The following is a 20,496-nucleotide window of genomic DNA, read 5'->3' as shown; positions in this document are numbered from 1 at the left end:
CAAAACTTCCATGCTACCTGAAAGAGAGCAAAGAGAGGCTGATTTAGGAGTAATGGCACTAATCTTAACTTTGGACAAAGTCAATAGTTGTAAAAACTAGACAAAGGCTGGTGCATGTCTTGGAAGACCATTTCAATCACAAAGCAATGCATATTCCTCTGTTATACATTCCATTACTAGAATATATTGCACAGTATAAAAAGTCTTCTAAAGTATTTGGATGGATAGCTGTTGTATTTTTAGGTGTCATTTCATAGTCATTTCTTATTTGTGCCTATTAGTTACATGGCTACTTACAAATTATATAGATATATGAAATTTTTTTCAGATTTATTTATTTTTATACAAGAACTGGGGTACAGGTCAGAGGCGTGGGAGGGTGAGAGGATTCACCAGAGACAGAGCGGGGAGCAGAAAAGGCAGAAGGACCTAAATACACTGCTGAGGGAAGCAGCAGGCAAGACAGGAGAGATCTGCCACACCATGTGGATATCTCCCTGGCCAGCCAGGAATTGAACCCATGCTGCAGAGGCTGTGGACAGCTGCACAGTGCTGCACTCAACCAGTTGCGCCACCAGGGAGGCCCTAGATATACAAAATTATTAATTGACAGTGGATTTCATAATTGGGACATCTCTCAGTATTGATACTGTATCTGTGATCACATTGGCATGTTCTTTTAAAATCCATGCAAGCATTTTTTAAGGCCTGAGATGTAAATTCCTCATATCTGTAAATTAGGAAAACAAGATGAGTTATTTGCAGGCGGAAGGAAATATAGGAAAAGAGGATGTGAGAGCATGGCACTTACTATCCCATAGGAGAAAGACAGGGGATCAGATTATGGGTTCTAAAGAAGAGATTCCAACTAAAGGTGGAAAGAGGAGGAAAGAAGGTGGAACCAAAAGGACAAAGATGAATCGTAAATCCCAAGTAGAAGAGAAAGGGTAAGGGTGGGAACATCAGAGGCTTTGCTAATAGTTCTGTTCACCTGTATGTAAAAGTAAACAACCTCATTTATAAACAAATGCAAAACAATGGTATTTTCTAATCAGACAGGCAGAGATTGAAACATCTCACAAATTTAGGGTTTGAGGGAAAATGAGGAAACAAGTATTCTGTAAAGTGATGGTGGGAGTATGTAGTGATAAAACATTTACTAATTTGACAATACTTTCAAAATTTCATATGATCATACATTTTCACAATGTACATATGCATTGTGCATATAAAGAAAGTAGATAAAGGAAAGATATAGAGATGTTTACTGAAGCATTGCTTACGGGAGCAAAAGCCTAAAAATAACGTAAATATGTAGAAATAAAGGACTAGTTAAAAATTTCTATCAGAGGCCTCCCTGGTGGCCTAGATGTTAAGTCCTAGTGCTGCCACAAAGACAACCCTCCTGTGGCAAGGTGGTCTGAGTTCAATCCCCAGCCAGGGCGCTAACTTAGCCCACATGGTGCAGCAGACCTCTCCTGTTTAGCACACTGTTACCCTTAGCACTGTATTTCAGTGGATGTGCCTGTTCTGCTCCCCACTCTGTCCCTGGTGAATCCTCTCACCCCCCACACCTCTAGCCTATACCCCAGTTCTATGCAAAAGTAAATAAAATAAAAATCTTACAACAAAGGAATAATTCTTTAAAAATAATAAATAATTTCTATCAGAACTCTTTTGTGGAATACTATGCAGCCATTTACAATGCTTAGGTGGACCTAGAGGGACATAGTCTTGTGTACTCTTCTGTCTATAAAAATATATATAATAAATAAGTTACATATGCTACATAAACTAAACAGTAAGTGAAATAGAAAATGCCTAGATACATAAATACACACACACATGCACATGCACACACATACACAAAGTCAACAAGCACATGTTAAAAATAATTAAAATAGTTATCTCCAAGGAAGAGGGTTGAGAAAATTATGCAGGGAAATCAATCTTTGCATTTTTACTTTGAACTTTAATTTTCAGTGCTCATGTATCAATTTAGCTTTTAATATAAAATTCTAATAATCATAGTGTTATATCAGTAACCTAAAGAAAAACCACCTGTTAATTCTTTCACTAAATGGTCTTTTAATTATGTCTTTAAAATTTTTTTTAGACTTTCTCTCGATAATAGCATAAATGATATTCACATTTATAAAAAACACCTAGACTTCAAGTCAATTCAGTTCCTTTCACAAGCATTATCATCAGCAACCTCTCCAATAAGCAGTTTATCAAGAACATAATTGAATTCTAAATTATTCCCCATGAAAGCTGAAAATTGTCTTTCTACCATGCTTCCATTTTCACCAAGCCCAAAACATTTTTGTCAACATAATAAAATTTTATTCATTTACAGTACTGTGTCAGTTTTACAGGTACTTCTTTACCTGCATCTGTGTGTAAGCCTCACCTAACCCACCCCAAAGGTGTAGTGCTGTTCCCACTATCAAGTTCATGCCCTCTACCCTCCCCTTTTCCCTGCCCCTTTGGTAACCACTATATTTTCCATAGAATCTAAGATTTATTTTGTTGTAATTTGTTAGTTTGTTTGTTTTGGTTATTTATATTCCACAAGAGCGAAACCATCTGGTTGTTGTCTCTCACTTCCTGACTTGTTTGCTTAGCGTAATCACGTCAAGTTCCATCCATGTTGTCACAGTGGCAAGAGTTCAACTTTTTCAATAGCTGAAGTAGTATTTCACCGAGCATATATACCAGTTCTTTATCCAGTCATGTGTAAATGGGCACCTAGATTATTTCCCTTTCTAAGCTACTGTGAATAATGCTGCTATAAACAAAGGAATGCATGTAAATTTCCAAATTAGTGTTTTCATCTTTTCCAAAATGTACTCAGGAGAGGTATTTCTGGCTCATATGGTACTGCTATTTATAAAGTTTTGAAGGACTCTCTATACCATTTTCCACAAGACCAGAATCAATTTACATTCCTACCAACAGTAAGAGTTCCTTTCCACACTCCTACTGCAAACATTATTTCCAGTCCTTTCTACATATACCATTCTCACAGGTGTAAGGTGCTAGCTCATTATGATTTTGATTTGCATTTTCCTAATAATAAGTAAAGAGGAACATTTTTTTTTAAATAATAAATTTTATTTTTATATTCCCCCATACAACTGCCCATGCCCCATTCGGACCCCAATCCCTCCCCTCCCGGCCCCCACCCCCCAAAAAGTGTCTCTGGTTCATAGTTTTTTGTTGATTTTGATTTTCACTTTCTTATAATTATTCATTTTCCTGATCCCTTATTTAAGTTTTCTAGATTCAAGAGGAACATTTTTTGATGTGCCTGTTAGTCACCTGTGCATCTTCTTTGGAGAAGAATCTGTTCAAATGCACTGCCCATTCTTGATTGGGTTGTTTGGTTTCTGTTGTTATTTTGGTTTTTGTTGTTGTGTGAGGTCTTCATATTTTAGATTTTAAGCCCTTGTCAGATTTTCAAATATCTTCTCCCAGTCAGTATGTTTTCTTTTTGTTTTTGTGATGGTTTTGCTCCCTATACAAAAGCTTTTTGTTTGATGTAATCCCATTTACTTATCTTTGCTTTTTTTCTTTTGCTTTGGAGTTGATTCTCCTTTCTTCTATGCGTTTTATGGCAAAATACTCTTAAAAATTTAAGACTTTATTTTATCTTCAAAAATGGATAATATTATTATTTTTCAGATTAGCAAAGATTTTCAAAATTACATAATTCCTAAGTTGTTCAAAATTTGAAAAAGAATATTGTGTATTCTTTATTGATGCCACCACCTCCTGGACAGTCCTTCATGCGCTGTCTTCATATCTCAAGGTGTCATAATTAGTAAAAGTATCCAGTAAACATATACCATTTTACATAAGAGCAGAATAATAGTTTAAATCTGATCTTTTCGAGACAGTGAAATTGTTCACTTAACTCACTACTGCAAAAGGAAAACAAATTATCACTGGTGATCACAAATTTAAATCTAGTGTGCCTTTGTAGTGTCCTAACCAACTTGGTTTTGACTAATAATAGAGCCCTGACTTACCCAACCCTCCCACCATCTAAGCATTGAATGTAAGAGATGAGAGATACCTCAGAGACAATCCAGTGACCAGTTGACTCTCTTCTGCTCAAGTCTTCTCATCTTGAGCTGGTCAACAGGAAGGGAAAGAAATTTTTTAAAATAACAATTCAAGACAACATTATAATTCCAGCGTATTCTTTAAATTAAATCAATATTTGGAATCACTCAGATGAAGATTTGTAATCTATACTTCCTAACTTTAATCTCAAATTACTAGTAAGGTTGGTTTAAATTAGAATTACTAGAAAATCATAGAATGCACAGAAAACATATTCTTATCATCCTAGAGCTTTCTCTACTAGTTGTTCTTTATGAGATCAGTAAAAAGAGCTTATGACAGAATAGTAGAAAAATATACAGGTCCAGGCACTGCAGCTGCATACTCCAGAAATGGTTGTTTTTACTTTGGCAACAAGCCTGTTACAAGGCTGTTGTTACTAGGGCCTGAATGAAACTTTGCTAGTGACTGTAAAATCCTTTTCATTTAGATGTAAGGGAACTAAGATAAGGGGAGCATAAATAGCTTTGCTGAAGCTAAGGAACCAATGGATAACAAATTCATAATTATTATATTTGAACCTTGGCTTCCAGACATTCTTCTTTAGATGTCTGCTATTTTGGGGTTGTAAGTATGGGAAATACTGCCATTTCCCTGATGAACGGCAGATTTGAGCTGTGTCTTCTGGTTGATTAGATGTCCCCTCTCACTGCTCTTTGTGTTTCCAGGTGAATCTGTGATCTCTGTCACAAACAGTTTCCCACCTAAGCTTTTGGATTAATGTTGAAATTATCATAGATTTTACAAAACTATGTGAAGAGCTCTTATCTTTCAAATGTTATGGTCATCTGGCATAAAATGTCCTATATAATACCTCCAGAGCAGGAAACGCAGCTAATTAACAGCACTGGAAAGTGTCTTAAGTGCTGGGACTATAGAGACCTGGGACTGCCATCTTGAATACCTTCAGCCAAGGGAATTGTTTCCTAGGACCACAGTAATGTGACCACAGCAACCAAAGGGGAATGCTGGTAATGGGTCACTTGAGGAGAAGGTGGAAGGGAGACCAGGGATTTTTTTTTTTTTTATGAAAGCTGCAGACTTTTTTTAAAATGCACCTGCTTGTTTTCTTGTTAGTAAGGAAGAAACTTCATAGGAATGAAAACACATACCTTCAATCAAGTGAAAATAATTATCATCTTCATAGAATAGAGGGCAGGAAAGAAAAAGGGAGGAAAAACTGTTGTCCAAAGTGGCACTAGAGTGTATTTTGTGTCCTGTTACCAAGGATAACTAAATTAGAGGTAATAAGATACACAGGTGGTTATCAACAGTCAGTTCTTTATTATGTGTATGATGCGGCTCAAATGAGGAGTGTGAACAGTAGCACAGATGGAGCTCACATGCTTTTGGCAAGTCACTCATGGTTTCATCTTTGATAGGTCAATTTCTTAAAAATAAACATTTTTGCTTGGAAATGTATGGAAAAACAAGCAGGTGCATATATAACCTCTGGTTATATAGTATATCTTCAAATCAAAATTAGCAGAGAGTAAATTAAAGCCTATTGATGAGCTATAATTATATAAAATACTCTATATCCATTATTTATTTTTTCTTTTTTAATATTTTATTTTATATAATTCTTATATCATGTTTCATTTTTGCACAATGTATGCATTTTCATTATGATAATATTCCCCATACAATTGCACCCCCCCTTATTTTGACCCTAATCCCTCCTTACATTCCCCCTCTCCCCCCATAGTGTGTCTCTGGTCCATAGTTGCTTGTTGATTTTGATTTTTACTTTGTATTAATTGGTCTTTTTCCTGGTCGCTTATTTAGGTTTTCTAAATTCCTGCTATGAGTGGAAATTTTTTTTTCTTTTTCTTTCTGACTTATTTTGCTGAGCATGATCCCTTCTAGCTCCACCCATGTTGCTGCAAACTGCATGTGTTTACCTTTTTGATTGCTGAGTAATATTCCATTGTGTATATGTACCACATCTTCTCGATCCAGTCATCTATTTTTGGGCATTTGAGTTGTTTCCAAAGCTTAGCTATTGTAAATAGTGCTGCTATAAACAGGGGTAAATACCTAGGAGTGGAATTGCTGGATCATATGGAAGCTCTATGTTTAGCAGGTCAAGAAATCTCCACACAGCTCTCCATAGTGGTTGGACCAATTTGCACTCCCACCAGCAATGCAGGAGAGTTCCTTTTTCTCCACAACCTCGCCAACATTTGTTATTGCTAGTTTTTTTAATCTGTACCATTCTCACTGGTGTAAGATGGTATCTTATTGTAGTTTTGATTTGCATTCCCCTGATTACAAGTGATTTTGAACATTTTTTCATATGCCTGTTGTCCATTTGCATTTCCTCTTTGAAGAAGTTTCTTTTTAGCTTTTCTGCCCATTTTTTGACTGGATTATTTTCTTTGTTTTTGTTGAGTCTCATCAGCTCTTTGTAGATTTTTGTGATCAGTCTTTTATCATTAGTGTTGTGTGCAAAAATTTTCTCCCAGTCAGTGGGGTTTCTCTTTGTTTTTGTTATTGTCTCTTTTACTGTGCAGAAGCTCTTTAATTTGATGTAGTCCCAGCTGTTTATCTTTGCCTTCACTATCACTGCTTTGGGAGATGTGTCGGTAACCATGTCTTTGAGGTGCATGTCATGTATTGTTTTGCCCATATTTCCTTCTATGTATTTTACAGTTTCAGGTCTTATGTCTAGTTCTTTAATCCATTTTGAGTTGGTTTTTGTGCATGGTGTTAGGTAGTAGTCAAGTTTCATTCTTGTGCATGTAGCAACCCAATTTTCCCAGCACCATATATTAAACAAACTTTCTTTGCTCCAGTGCATATTCTTTGCTCCTTTGTCAAATATTAGTTGACCATAAATCTATGGGTTTATTTCTGGATTTTCTATTCAGTTCCACTAGTCCGTGTGTCTGTTCTTATTCCAATACCATGCAGTTTTGATGATTATGGCTTTGTAGTATAGTTTGAAGTCTGGGAGTGTGATGCCTCCATTCCCTTCCTTTTTTTTTTTCAGGAGAACTTTGGCTATTTGGGGTTTTAGGCAATTCCATATGAATTTCATCAATATTTGTTCTATTTCTTTGAAGAATGACATTGAAATTTTTATTGGAATAGCATTGAATCTGTAAATTGCTTTTGGTAGAATGGCCATTTTGATAATGTTAATTCTTCCAATCCATGAGCAGGGGCTGTCTTTTCATTTCTTTGTGGCTTCTTCTATTTCTTTTAACGGTGTTTTATAGTTTTCTTTGTATAGGTCCTTTACCTCTTTTGTTAGGCTTTTCCCAAGTATTTTTTTTTTCTTTCAATAATAAAAGGGATGGTTTTTTTTTATTTCTTCTTCTTCAGATTTTTTTTTTGTGTATAGGAAGGCTACTGATTTTTGCATGTTGATTTTGTATCCTGCCACTTTACTAAACTGATTGATTAGTTTAATTAGTTTTTCTGTGGAATTTTTGGTGTTCTCTATGTATATTATCATATCATCTGCAAATAGTGATAGTTTAACTTCTTCCTTCCTTATTTGGATTCCTCGTATGTCTTTCTCTTGTCTTATTTCTCTGCCTAGGACTTCCAGTATTATATGCTATCGACCAATGTAACTTAAATCAATAACATTTAACTGGTCTTCAGTTTATAACTAGGGCTAAGTTCAGCTGGGCAGTTCTGCTGGTCTTTTCTAGGTTTTCATAAGGGCATCAGTTTTCTGGTAGCTTGAATGAAATTGGAGGGCTTAAGACAGCCTTGTTTACATGCTTAGGGCTTTAATCCTTGTTACTAGCCTGGTCTTTCTCTCCAAGGGATCACTGATCACTGAGTAGTCATACCCAAGCTCTCTTATAGGATGATGGGGAACATTAAGCAAAGCCAATATCTGCAAAGCAAACTGTGCCTAAATTCTAGAGTCATGCAGCAATATCCTTTCTGCATTCCGCTGGTGAAAGTAAGGCAGAAGAACAAACCACATCTAAGGTTAAGGAAATAAACACCTCTTGGCAAAAGGAAATGCAAAATATTGTAGCAATGATTTTTCAGTCAACTTCAGTCTTCATTACTACCCATTGTGCATTGCATTGATTAGCATATTCTTACTTAGAAAAAACTTTAATGCACAGACCTCATTTATATCATATAGGACTCTTCAGTTCCAGTACTCCAACTTTTACTAATTCAAAGGAACAACCGCTATCTTTCTTACTTGCTTTTGTCTTAGATTAAATCGACTGTAACAATAAATTTCAATTATTTAAGTGAGTAGAATCTTTTGTGCTCAGGCCAAGCAGCCTAATTGTCGAAGCCCACTAGTCAAAGCCCAATTGTCAAAGTCCAGTTGTCAAAGAACATTTAGGAACACTGAGGCAGAGACACTACCAAACAAGTTATTTGAAATGGAGCCTAGCGGTTGTATGAGAAATTTTCTTACTATCAACAAATTGGACATGTAAAGAACTATGTAATAAACTTGAGATTTCCTAAAGAGGAAAGTCTGATGCATCTGAGAGAAAGTTATGAAAGAAAAGACATCTGGCAGGGTAAGCCAGACAAGCCACAAGTCCTGCTGTTATACTTGATAGTAACTCCAGGTACAGAGTAAGCATATACATGATCATTCTCCAATAGAGTCTTTCTTTCCCTTCCTATCACCTCCAGGTTCCCGCATGTCCCTTTGGTCTCTGAAATCATAGATAAAAGGGATGAAACAAAAGAAAGATCTGTGAAGTCAGAACCCATATCTCTTAGGTGGAATTCATTACAAATGGGCTAATAGGAGAAACATAATACAAGGGACCATTAGTCCATTAGAGACCCACAGAGCTTTTAGCAGTGGCATGTGGACGAATGTATGATCAGTTGAGGAAACATAGGCAATGGCCAAACAGGTAGTCTTTTGCCTCAGAGTGGTCTCTGTCCTTAAAGAAGGCTGGTTACAGCACGACCATCAAAACAAAAGTGCCACGCCAATTATATGAGATATTTTACATGCAAGTACTTATGAAAAAAAAAAAATACTTCAATGGGAGAAACCAGGGAAATATTAAATCTCTGCTTCTTCAGACATGCCTTAGTAGGTCCTGACATACCATAGTGAGCCCACAAACAGGACCTGAAAGCAGACCCACTGTGATCGATCACCATACCCCCCAGGCCCTGGTGAGCCTCAGGATGGATCCTGGTAGTAGCCCAGACCTCATAGGCCCTTGCAAGAGTGGAGCAAACCCTTCCAAGGAGAGCCTATCTGACAGCCTCCAGCAAAGGCAATGACAAGGCCTGGCCCCACTAGCTGTGACTCTTGGACCATAGCCATAATCCAGAGGGACACAGCTCCAAAAGATACTGCCATGGAGCGGTGTGGGGTTCATTATACATTAGATAATAGAGATCCGTGTATATTTAAACAGGTTTGACATTGAGGAGATTCACACTACATTGGATAGGAGGTAGGTTGACAGAGGAACCTAAGCTTTGTGATTTGGAGTAAGCGCCACCAGTGGAATGGCTGTCAGCTCAGCCAGGGACCCTGTGGAGGGGAGATGGAGGTTTTGTTGAAGTATTCTCCTGTAAAAAGAGGGAACATTGAGGAAGAGCTGGTGTGCTTCAGACAGACATCCACACAAACTAGAGTCCTCCAAGCCCTTCTGAACCATGCCAACACAGCAACTGTAAAACAGATCTGAGTACATAAAGCAGCTGGCAAACATCAAAATAAACAAATAAATACAATCAAAGAAAACCACAGCACCACCTGCAGGAAAAGTAAAACAATTTAACCCACTAAGTTATTACTAAAGATACTTCAAAGAATAATAAAATAGGGAGACCTCAAATAGCAAATGGGCAGACAAAAAAATATGTAATATATGGAAATACAAGATCTCAAAAGAGTATGACATCATGACTTTCGAGACTTCAAACACAAAAGATGGAAGATTATATTTTCCTATCAGATAGAGCATTCAGAACTGCTATAATAAAATTAAAGAGATAATAGAAAATTCAGAAAGGCAAGTAAAAGAAATACAAGAGAACTCAGAAACAATAGACAAAGAGAAACAAGAAAAATCTGGGGAAGAATTAATGAGTATACAAATAAAATCAGAAGTAAATAGAAGCTAGAAATTGAACTTTTAATGTGAAAGCTATTGTAGTGGAATATACCAAATGGAGCATCAAATCAATGACCTCCAAGATAGTAATATACTGAGGAGCCAGGTGGAAGGAAGAGAAATGAGATATAAAAAAAAATGGACAGGCAATTAGAGAAATATATGTCACCATTAATAAAACAAATGTAAGAATAATAGGTATTCCAGAGGGGAAGAAAGAGAAAGGGCAACATATTGCCTATCCTAGGAAATAGTAGAGGAAATGTCCCTCACCTGGGGAAGGAATTAAATATACCAGTCCATGAAGCTAAGAGAACTGAATGATACCTATACCAAAACACAAGAAGAGAAACTAGCAACAATTATAGACAAAGAATATGGAATGTGGTGAGAGGGGCTAAAAGCCTGTGATTTATAAAAGTACTCCCATCAGAATACAAACTTCTCAGCAGAAACTCTTACAAGTGAAGAACAGAATGATGCACTCCAAATACTTAAAGATACTGTCCAGAGAAAAATGCTATACCCTGGAAAATTCGCTCTCTGATACAAAGAAAAAATAAAGGTAAAAACCTTCCCAGACAAATAAAGTTTGAATGAGTTTGTCAGGGTGACCTTCTCTAAAAGTTCTGTTGGATGGAGTACTCCTATCTAAATCAAAGCAAAAAAAAAAAAAATATACAGATAAATAATTAGGGAGATAAATAATTAGAACCAAATAAAGTAAAACAGAAATGACAATCCCTATATATGTGTGTGTGTATATATATATATAATCACTCTAAATATAAATAGACTGCAGGTGCCATGTGTTGTATTTTTCCATCTCCCCATTTTTAGCATTTTAGATTGCTGTATATTTGTGTCCCCAGGATGTAGAAACCCCACTTTTCCAGTAGGTGGTGCTGTATGCTAGAGAGAATTAATCTGTATCTGCCTTGTGTGAAAGTAGGGTGGGAACTGGAGGGGTCAAGTGAAAGCAGTGTGTGGGGGGGAGGTCCATGCTTATGTGTCACTGAGAGTCCGCCTCTCTGGGTTTCCAGACCCGTATCACTGCTGTCTGTGGGCAGGGCTTTCTGTACCACTTCACAGAATTAGCCACAACCCCCAGGGGGATGGGCTCTGCCAATCTGTCTTCTTCACTGGCTGCCCTGCCCATCTGGTTTACCACAGGACTTTCCCATGCATTTCGCCACATTAGTTATACACTAAGCAGCTCTCTCTCTGGGACTGCCCTGTTATGGAAGTGTAGGTTTGAACGGCAGTGTATTCCCTGCTTCCTGTCTCCAGGCTTCTAGAGCTACCCACCTTTGTTACATATGTTTGTTTGTCCTCAGCAGCTCTTCTGTCATAGTCAGTATTGGTCTTTGGTGTTCAGGAGGTGCTCTAGCTTCACCCTAAGTCATCGGGGTCCTCTGAGTCCCTCTGAGCTACTTTATTCTCCTGACAGTGAAGCATGGAACCTACTCTGATGCCATCTCCCCACAGCAAGTTTATTGTATCTGATATAAGTATGGCAGTCACTGCCTTTTTTGGGGTCCCAGTTGCTTGGAGGATAGTTTTCCAGCCATTCGCTTTAACCTTAGTTTATCTTTGGAGTTCAGAGGGATCTCCTGGAGACAACAGAAAATTGGGTTTTATTTTCTCATTAAACCAGACACTTTGTGCCTTTTGATTGGGGAGGCCAATATTACTCTGTACCAAAACCAAACAAAAGCAACACACAAAAATGGAAAACTATAGATCAGCTCCCTGATGAACCCATGCAGAAATCTTCAACAAATTCTTAGCGATCTGAATTCACAAAGCATTAAAAGGATTGTACACCATGACCTAGTGGATGTAAAAAGGTTCCTTTGTTCCCTGTTTACAATTAATGGGACATCTATAACTCAAAAAGGGTTTCTCTGTTCTTCCCTCCACTATACCAGAGAGTTTAATGCATATGTATATCAAAAGGTAGGTGAACTGTTACTGAACCAAGGAAGCAGTGAAGGCAGGACACCAGCCTGAACTCCAGCACAAGCTCAGGGCAGAAACAGCATAACCATGCTGAGCCCTGGACACCAATCTAGGAGGGCAGAAGTAGAGATATGAGCTTGAACAAGGACGCCCCTAGATCTCTCTGGCAGCAGCAGCTCCCAGAAATCCAGCTCCTTCCCTCCCCTCTACCTCTCAAACCATTGCTGCAGCAAATCCCAAGACACATGCAATACCTGAACACAGGTTACTTACTGTTCCTGCTCCTCCTACAGAGACTAGCCAATGGCAATTAGATGAGAAGCCAAAAACTAGAACCATAGTGCCACCTACTGGGGAAAAAAAAAATATCTATTTGCTGAAGTTAAGTCGGAATCAAAGCAATCAAAACCTTACAAAATAAGAAAGGCATTAAATACCCCAGTCTGCAGACAGAAGAAAATATCTTCAAACAAAATCAGTGCAACATGGTATCATAAGGCGAGAATGACAGTTCTCCAGAAACCAACTGAAAGACACAGAAGAATATGATTTAATGGATAGAAAAATCCAAAAATAGTTGTCAAGAAGAAACTCAGTGAGATGCAAGAACTTAGAAAAGCAATCTAAGGAATTCAGGATTAAAATAAATGAGCAGATTACTTTGACTAAGAGATTGAAATGCTTAAAAAGAACCAGAGATTCTGTAACTAAGGAACTCAAAGAGATAAAGAATTTAACAGAAAGTATAGGATATAGGACAGATCATACAGTAGAGCTACTTAGTGAGCTCAAAGATAAAAGTCTAGAAATTACTCAGATGGAAGAGGATATAGTAAAAAAAAAAAAAAGTATTTTTCAATGAAAACATTTTACAACTGTCTGACTCCATTGGGAAATTGGGAAATGAGTATCCCAGAAGCTGAAGAGAGGGGAGGCAATAAAGAACTTACTTAAATAAATAATAACCCCAACATCTAGAAATCTTCTTGACAGGCTACCCAGATTATTTTTGCTCTGCCTCAATGATTATATATAATATTGAAAACAAATAATTTGCTAAAATTCCAACACTGAATTGCCCAACACATTATCTGGCATTTTTTGAAGGATGTTTGTAAGAGTGGATGAAGGTGATAATCAACTATGACTTGAAATATTTTCCCTAGTAGTTATAATGAAGCTAAATACAAAACATTTTAATTTAACCAAAAAAATCAAGGTAAAAATATCACAGAGAGTTATTGTGAATAACTGAAATACATAATTTACATAAAATGTTATATAAAACTGGATGTCACCTATGTTAGTTAGCTCTCTTTATCCTTACCAGTTAGGGTGTTTGCTTCAGCAGCACATATACTATCCTTACCAGTTAGGGTACTAGAGAAATATGCAGAACTTGATACATGCCTAAATGTAACCTAATACAAAAAGCATAATAGAAATCTAAATTTTCAATGACTATTTTTTTATTATTGAATTTAAAGATAAATTTTTAAATCATTATAGTAGTATTTAGAACATCTTCCTGTAACTGACAAGCTGATGACAGAGTTTCTTCATCACTGCCTTCATCTCCTTGTTCCTGAATGTATAGATAACTTGATTCAGAAAAGGAGTGAGAACCACATCAAAAATAGCAAGAAACTTGTCCAGATGTGATAAGGGGAAGGGCCAAGTGTAGAAGAAGATAATGGTCCAAAGAATAAACCCACCACAGTGACATGAGCTGACAAAGTAGAGAGGGCCTTGGATAATCCACTTGAAGAATGTTTTCTGACAGTGACTAAAATACAGATGTAAGAAATAATCAGTATGAAGAAGGAATTCACAGGGATCAGTCCACTGTTGGCTGTGACCATGAATTCCAATCTGTTGGTCTCTGTGCAAGCAAGTTTAATGAGCTGAGGGAGGTCACAATAAAAGCTGTCCAGTACATTAGGACCACAGAATGGCAAGTCTACAACAAAAGCCAGTTATGCCATTGAATGGATGAGGCCTAGGACCCAGGAAGCAGCCAAAATCAAAACGCACAGTCATGGGCTCATAATGCTTAAGTAGTGAAGAGGCTTGCATATGGCAACATATCTGTCAAATGCCACGGCAATAAGCAGCACCATTTCTGTGCCCCCAATGGCATGAATAAAAAAGATCTGAGTTATACAGCCCCCAAAAGAGATGGCTTTATGTTTTCTGAAGAGGTCATAAATCATTTTAGGGGCTGCAACAGAGCAAACTCCCACATCAAGAAAGGGGAGGTTGGCCAAGAGGAAATACATGGGGGAGTGTAACTTAGGGTCATAGCTCACAGAGAACACAATGAGGAGGTTCCCCATCAGACTTGCCATATGTAGAACCCGGAGGAAAAAAGGAGAAGCAGCAGCTGGATCCTCCAGGAATTAAAGAGTCCCAAGAACACAAACTCAACACCACAGAATGGTTGGCTCCACCCATTGCCTCTGCCAGCAGTGGTGACACTCATTTTACCTGAAAAAGAAAGAAAATCAACTTTGTGGAGACTGCATGAGTTTCAAATTATAAAGAAAAAAATATTACTTTATTTTACACAGCCAAGGTATCTTTAATATAAACCCTTAAACAATAATTGCAGAAAATTAGCAGAAACACATTGCCACAAAGTACCACTTCTAACTCCCTAGTCTCCCTAAAATTCTCTAGGTAGTTACAGGAGAAGATGAAGCAAAACCTTCTGTTGAATCAAGTGTTATGAGAGGGAGGCTAGGAATGTCACAGAATAATAATATGGAAATAAATTTATTGATTTCTCCCTCACAGTTTTTCACTCCTACCCATGGAGTTCCCCAAACCTCAGGCAATTTCTGATGACCTTTATTTTCCTTAACCCTGTGATGGTCTCCTCTATGCATTGCTATCAGTCTTGTATTTAACCTCATGATATTGCAGTTGTCAAATAATATTCAACTTTTCCTCATAAAGAGGGAAGATAATGTGGAAATCCCAACAGTATCCTGCTTTTGTAGTTCAGCTCAGAGAATGGAAATGATCGCAAAGCTTAAGCTTTGAGTTAACGGCATATAATAGAGTAAGGACAAGATTCTGATGCCACAGAATCTAAATACGGATGAGATGATGCAATGTAGTGAACAAAATTCTACGTACTTAATTTTTATAGATAATTTTTCATGCTGTGTGGAAAACTCTAGGTAATCTTTCCAAATCTAACATTTCTATAATTTTTATAATGAAATGCCAGCCCTATATATAATGAAACTCACCATAATGATGGACTTCTCTACATTCAACTGCTACCATATTCACCACTTTTTCTCTCATCAGCAGTTGGTTATAAGGCCTACATCCCATAGAAAGCCCTCTATTTATATTAAACTCCCTTTTCTTTAACTCCTTTTGCACTACACACATGGTTCAATTAGCAAATTATTGTAAATATACTATATCATTTATTTTGCCCTTTTTCATAACCATCTGTAATCAATCAATAACTATTTACTAGATGTCTGCTAAGCACAATGGATTGTTCTAAAATATTATCAACATATTGAAATATTAAAACATTAGCTACCCTGAAGACTTTTACAGTCTAGTATGAAATAATATATATAATTTTAAAAATGTACACTCTAAAGGATGTCAAACAAGTAGCATGATCATAGAATGTTTAAAGTAGAAAAGATGCCATAAGCTAGAGTGATCAGAACTATTTTTTTTTTTTAAATTTTCTAGAGGCATGTCTTATTTATCTATTTGTTTGTTTGTTTGGTTTATACATGCACTGGGTACAGTCAGAAGGGAGGGTGAGAGAATTCACCAGAGCCAGAGCGGTTCTTCTGCCTGCTCTGATCAGAACTATTTTTAAAAAGTACTACAAGTCTCAAAAAAGTCTTCAAAAATCAAGACCAAGCCTGCACTTTAAGATGTGGGTATAATTTATTTGAATATACAGCTTCATATATGAGTATTAAAAATTACAGATACATAAACAGGGACTATCTCCCAATCTTGGCAGTGTTTGATTAGTTACCTATGGAAATAATGATTACAACTGAAATCAAAACAAAAACAAATAAATCAAAACGGAGATCCTTCACATAATATTGTCTTGTTTCTTACTTACAAAAACCACGTAAGTTTTTGTAAGAAAAGTTTTTGCTCCTTTTTTACAGTGAAGGAAATTGAGATCAAGAAAGAGAAAGCAACATTAAGTGGTAGAACTGATAGGGATTCTCTGATCTGCCTCTTAAAAGATCATGATTTTTATCAAAAATTATGTCATGACATCCTGATTGTATGGCACACCTTGGTCCCATTCTAGATGCCCCATATTCTACTCTAGCAATCTACACAGATGTAAGTGAGAGAAAAGGATGCTTTGTCCTCAACTATATGCAGCTTCTGGATTTTGTGAGTTACTTCAAACACATCTACAATTCATACTGTCTGTTTAAATAACTGGCTAGTTAAATAACCATGGTAGCAGACGACAAATCTGTTACCTGCATCTCAGAGCATCCTGGTTGAGTTCCTAGACTGCCATTCATTGTCTTAGTCCACATGAATTCCATTAGGCTTGTCATGGGAGAGACTTAGCACTCACTAGTCTCTAATTGATAGAGAAAACAAAGGTACCTGTCCCCACATAAAAATGAAGTAAGTTTGGGTTTTTGTTGCTAAGTTTACAAATTTTGTGTAATGTATGAGTAGTTTATACATTTTGGAAATTAACCCCTTGTCAGATGTGTGTTGTGCAGATGTTTTCTATAGATATATAAACAACTGGCAGATCAATAAAATTTGAAGAGAATGAAATAAATCCTAGAACTAAAACCAAGTCACATTCTATTACCACTTGCCTCATAATCACTCTAATATCTCTTTTTGGATCTCAAACTTGGATAGCACTAAGGAAAAAAAGTTTTTAAGGAATTTTGATTTCTCACTCTATGTTCTTTTCCTTCACATTTGTGTTGCTTCTTGCTCAGAGCTCAACTGAAGCTGCTTCTGTTGTACAGGGTAACAATTAATTAATTTCTCTATAAAACAGTCCTGCCACCAGAAACATCTCTTCAGTACTGGCCTTTGGGGACTTCAACATTGTACACCAATATGTCTAACTCACCCATTTAAAATCCTAACATGTAACTTTTTCCAAAGAGCTAACCACATTCCATATTCTCTGGTTAAAATTAGCATTCTTCATGCACAAATGTTATTTTTATAGCAATTTCGGTGGGAGATGTAGCTAATTGGCACAAGGAGAGTACTGACCAAATGATACTGCAAAGACTTAGGTTTGCCAACATGAGTTCATTTACTCAAAGTAATTGTTCTTGAGAATCCTGGCAAACCAACAGAAGAAACCATTAATGAGTCACAAAAGAGAAGAAAAATACCAAAAAATTTTAAGCATTTTCTTTAATTTAAAATATATATTTAATAAATAAGTTTAGGGCCTCCCTGGTGGCACAGGCAGTTGAGCGCTGCACTTTAAAGCTGTCCACAGCTTCTGCAGCGTGGGTTTGATCCCTGCCGGCCGGCCAGCGAGAATCCCACATGGCAAAGCAGACCTCTTCTGTCTCGCCCACTACTCCCCTCAGCAGTGTATTTCATCAGTCTGCCTGTTTTGTTCCCTGCTCTGTCTCTGGTGAATCCTCTCACCCTCTTTCTCTTGTCTTATTGCTCTGGCTAGAACTTCCAGTATTATATTGAAAAGCAGTGGTGAGAGTGGACATCCTTGTCTTGTTCCAGATCTTAATGGAAATGCTTTCAGCTTTTCGCCGTTGAGAATGAGAATGATAATGGCTATAGGCTTGTCATATATGGCCTTTATAATGTTGAGGCATGTTCCTTGTATCCTGAGAATTTCAAGGGCTTTTATCATAAATGGCTGTTGTACTTTGTCAAAAGCTTTGTCAGCATCTATTGATATTATCATATGTTTTTTATATTTCTTTTTGTTGATGTGTTGGATAACATTGATTGATTTTCAGATGTTGAACTATCCTTGTGTCCCTGGAATAAATTCTACTTGGTCATGGTGAATTATCATATGGATACGTTGTTGGATTCTGATAGCTAAAATTTTATTGAGGATTTTTGCATCCATGTTCATTAGAAAGATTGGCCTGTAGCTTTCTTTTTCTGTGTTGTCCTTGTTCGGTTTTGGTATTAGTGTAATATTGGCTTTATAGTATTTGGTATTATCCCTTCCTTCTCAATTTTTTGAAAGAGTTTGTGAAGGATAGGCACAAATTCGTTTCTGAGCGTTTGGTAGAATTCATTTGTAAATCCATCAGGTCCTGGGCTTTTGTTTTGGGGGAGTTTTTGATTACCATTTCAATTTTGCTGCTTGTAATTGGTCTGTTTAGGTGTTCTAGTTCTTCTTTACCTAGCTTTGGGTGATTGTAGGGTTGTAGGAATTTGTCCATCTCTTCTAGATTGTTGAACTTGTTTGCGTATAACTGTTCATAGTAGTTTCTGATTATTCTTTTGATTTCTGCTGTGACTGTTGTGATTTCTTGTCTTTCATTTGTGATCCTATTTATTTGTGCTTTCTCCCGTTTTTCCTTTGTGAGCCTGACTAATGGTCTGTCTATTCTAATTATTTTTTCAAAGAACCAGCTTTTGGTTTCATTGATCTTTTGGATTGTTTTTTTAGTTTCGATTTCATTTATTTCTGCTTTGATTTTTATTATTTCTTTTCTTCTACTGGTTTTGGGGGGCTTTTTTTGTTGTTCTTTTTCTAGTTCTTTGAGCTTTGAGATTAAGTGTTTCTTTGAGTTCTTTCTTGTTTCTTGATGTGAGACTCTATTGCTATTTATTTTCCTCTGATTTCTTTTGCTCCATCCCACATGTTTAGGAAATTGGTGTCCTCCTTGTCATTAAACTCAAAGTATTTTTTAATTTCTTCTTTGATCTCCTCAATAGTCCAATGGTCTTCCAGTAGTATGGGTTTCAATCTCCATGAGGTAGGTGAGTTCCTTGCCTTCTTTTTATGGTTTATTTCCAGAAAATAAACCATAATAAACCAGAAAAGATGGTTGGTATGATTTCAATCTTGGTGTATCTGCTGATGTTTGTCTTGTGTCCCAGTATGTGATCAATTCTGGAGAATGATCCGTGTGCACTTGAGAAAAATGTGTACTCAGATTTTTTTGGGTTTAGTGTTCTGTAGATGTGAGTTAAGCCCATGAGCTCTAGATCTTTATTTAGAGCTTTAGTGTCCTTACTTATTTTTTGTCTTGTTGATGTATACATTGTTGATAGTGGTGTGTTGAAGTCTCCTACTACATATGTGCTTTCTCTGATGTCTGTTTTCAGAGATGATAATAGTTGTCTGATGTGTTTTGGTGCCCCTTCGTTTGGTGAGTATATGTTAATGAGTGTTAATTCTTCTTGAAGTATTGTCCCCTTGATCATAATGTGGTGACCATTGGGGTCTCTTTTTACCTTTTTAAGTTTGAAATCTGTTTTATCTTATATAAGTATAGCTGTTCCTGCTTTTTTTTTTTTTTTTTTGGTCCATTTGCTTATAGGATTGTTTTCCATCCTTTTACTTTGAGTCCATTTTTATCTTTTGTAGTTAAATGTGTTTCCTGGAGACAGCAAAAGTTTGGGTTTTGTTTCTTAATCCAGCCTGCAACTTGGTGTCTTTTTATTGAAGAGTTTAGTCCATTTACATTTAGAGTTAATATTGATATGTTAGCATCTGTGTTTGCCATTGTGTTTGTCTTTCCTTTGATTTTATTTATTTATTCTTCTAATAACTTTTTTTGGCCTTGTTTCATTTGTATTCATCCCTCTGTTGTTATTCATCCCTCTGGCATTAGGACTTCTTGTAGTATTTTTTGGAGTGGAGGTTTAGTGGTAATGAAATTCCAGAGTTTCTGTTTGTCTGGAAAGGTCCTTATTCTTTCTTCAGAGATGAAGAAAAGCTTTGCAGGATAGAGTATTCTTGGTTGGCATTTGTTATCGTGGAGTCTGTTGACTATGTCCCTCCACTCTCTCCTTGTCCGTAGTGTTTCTTCGGAGAAGTCTGATGTCAGCCTGATTGGTTTTCCTTTGAATGTTATCTGTTTCTTCCCTCTTGTCAGCTTTATTATTTTTTCCTTGTCTTGGATTCTTGGGAGCTTTACTATTCTGTGTCTTGCTTTATTTTCCCTTTCATCATGGAAGTTTGGTGTTCTTCTTGCTTCTTGTATGTCTATTTTCAGCTCCTTCTTCACATTTGGGAAGTTTCTTCAATAATTTCCTTGAATATTTTCTCTGTTCCTCGGTCTCTCTCCTCTCCTTCTGGGATTCCTATAACTCTTGCATT

At 36.7% G+C, this 20,496-nt stretch overlaps 1 pseudogene; it reads right to left on the bottom strand.

The window, feature by feature from the left end:
• Positions 1-13,694: 13,694 nt before the first annotated feature.
• Positions 13,695-14,633, bottom strand: LOC119238166 (olfactory receptor 4F3/4F16/4F29-like; annotated as a pseudogene).
• Positions 14,634-20,496: the final 5,863 nt, after the last annotated feature.

The sequence above is a fragment of the Talpa occidentalis genome, unplaced genomic scaffold (assembly GCF_014898055.3).
Source record: "Talpa occidentalis isolate TD23 unplaced genomic scaffold, MPIMG_talOcc4v2.1 talOcc4.11, whole genome shotgun sequence".
NCBI classification, from domain to species: Eukaryota; Metazoa; Chordata; class Mammalia; order Eulipotyphla; family Talpidae; genus Talpa; species Talpa occidentalis.
The sequence above is the reverse complement of the archived record's forward strand: the minus strand, read 5'-3'. Positions and strand labels throughout refer to the sequence as shown.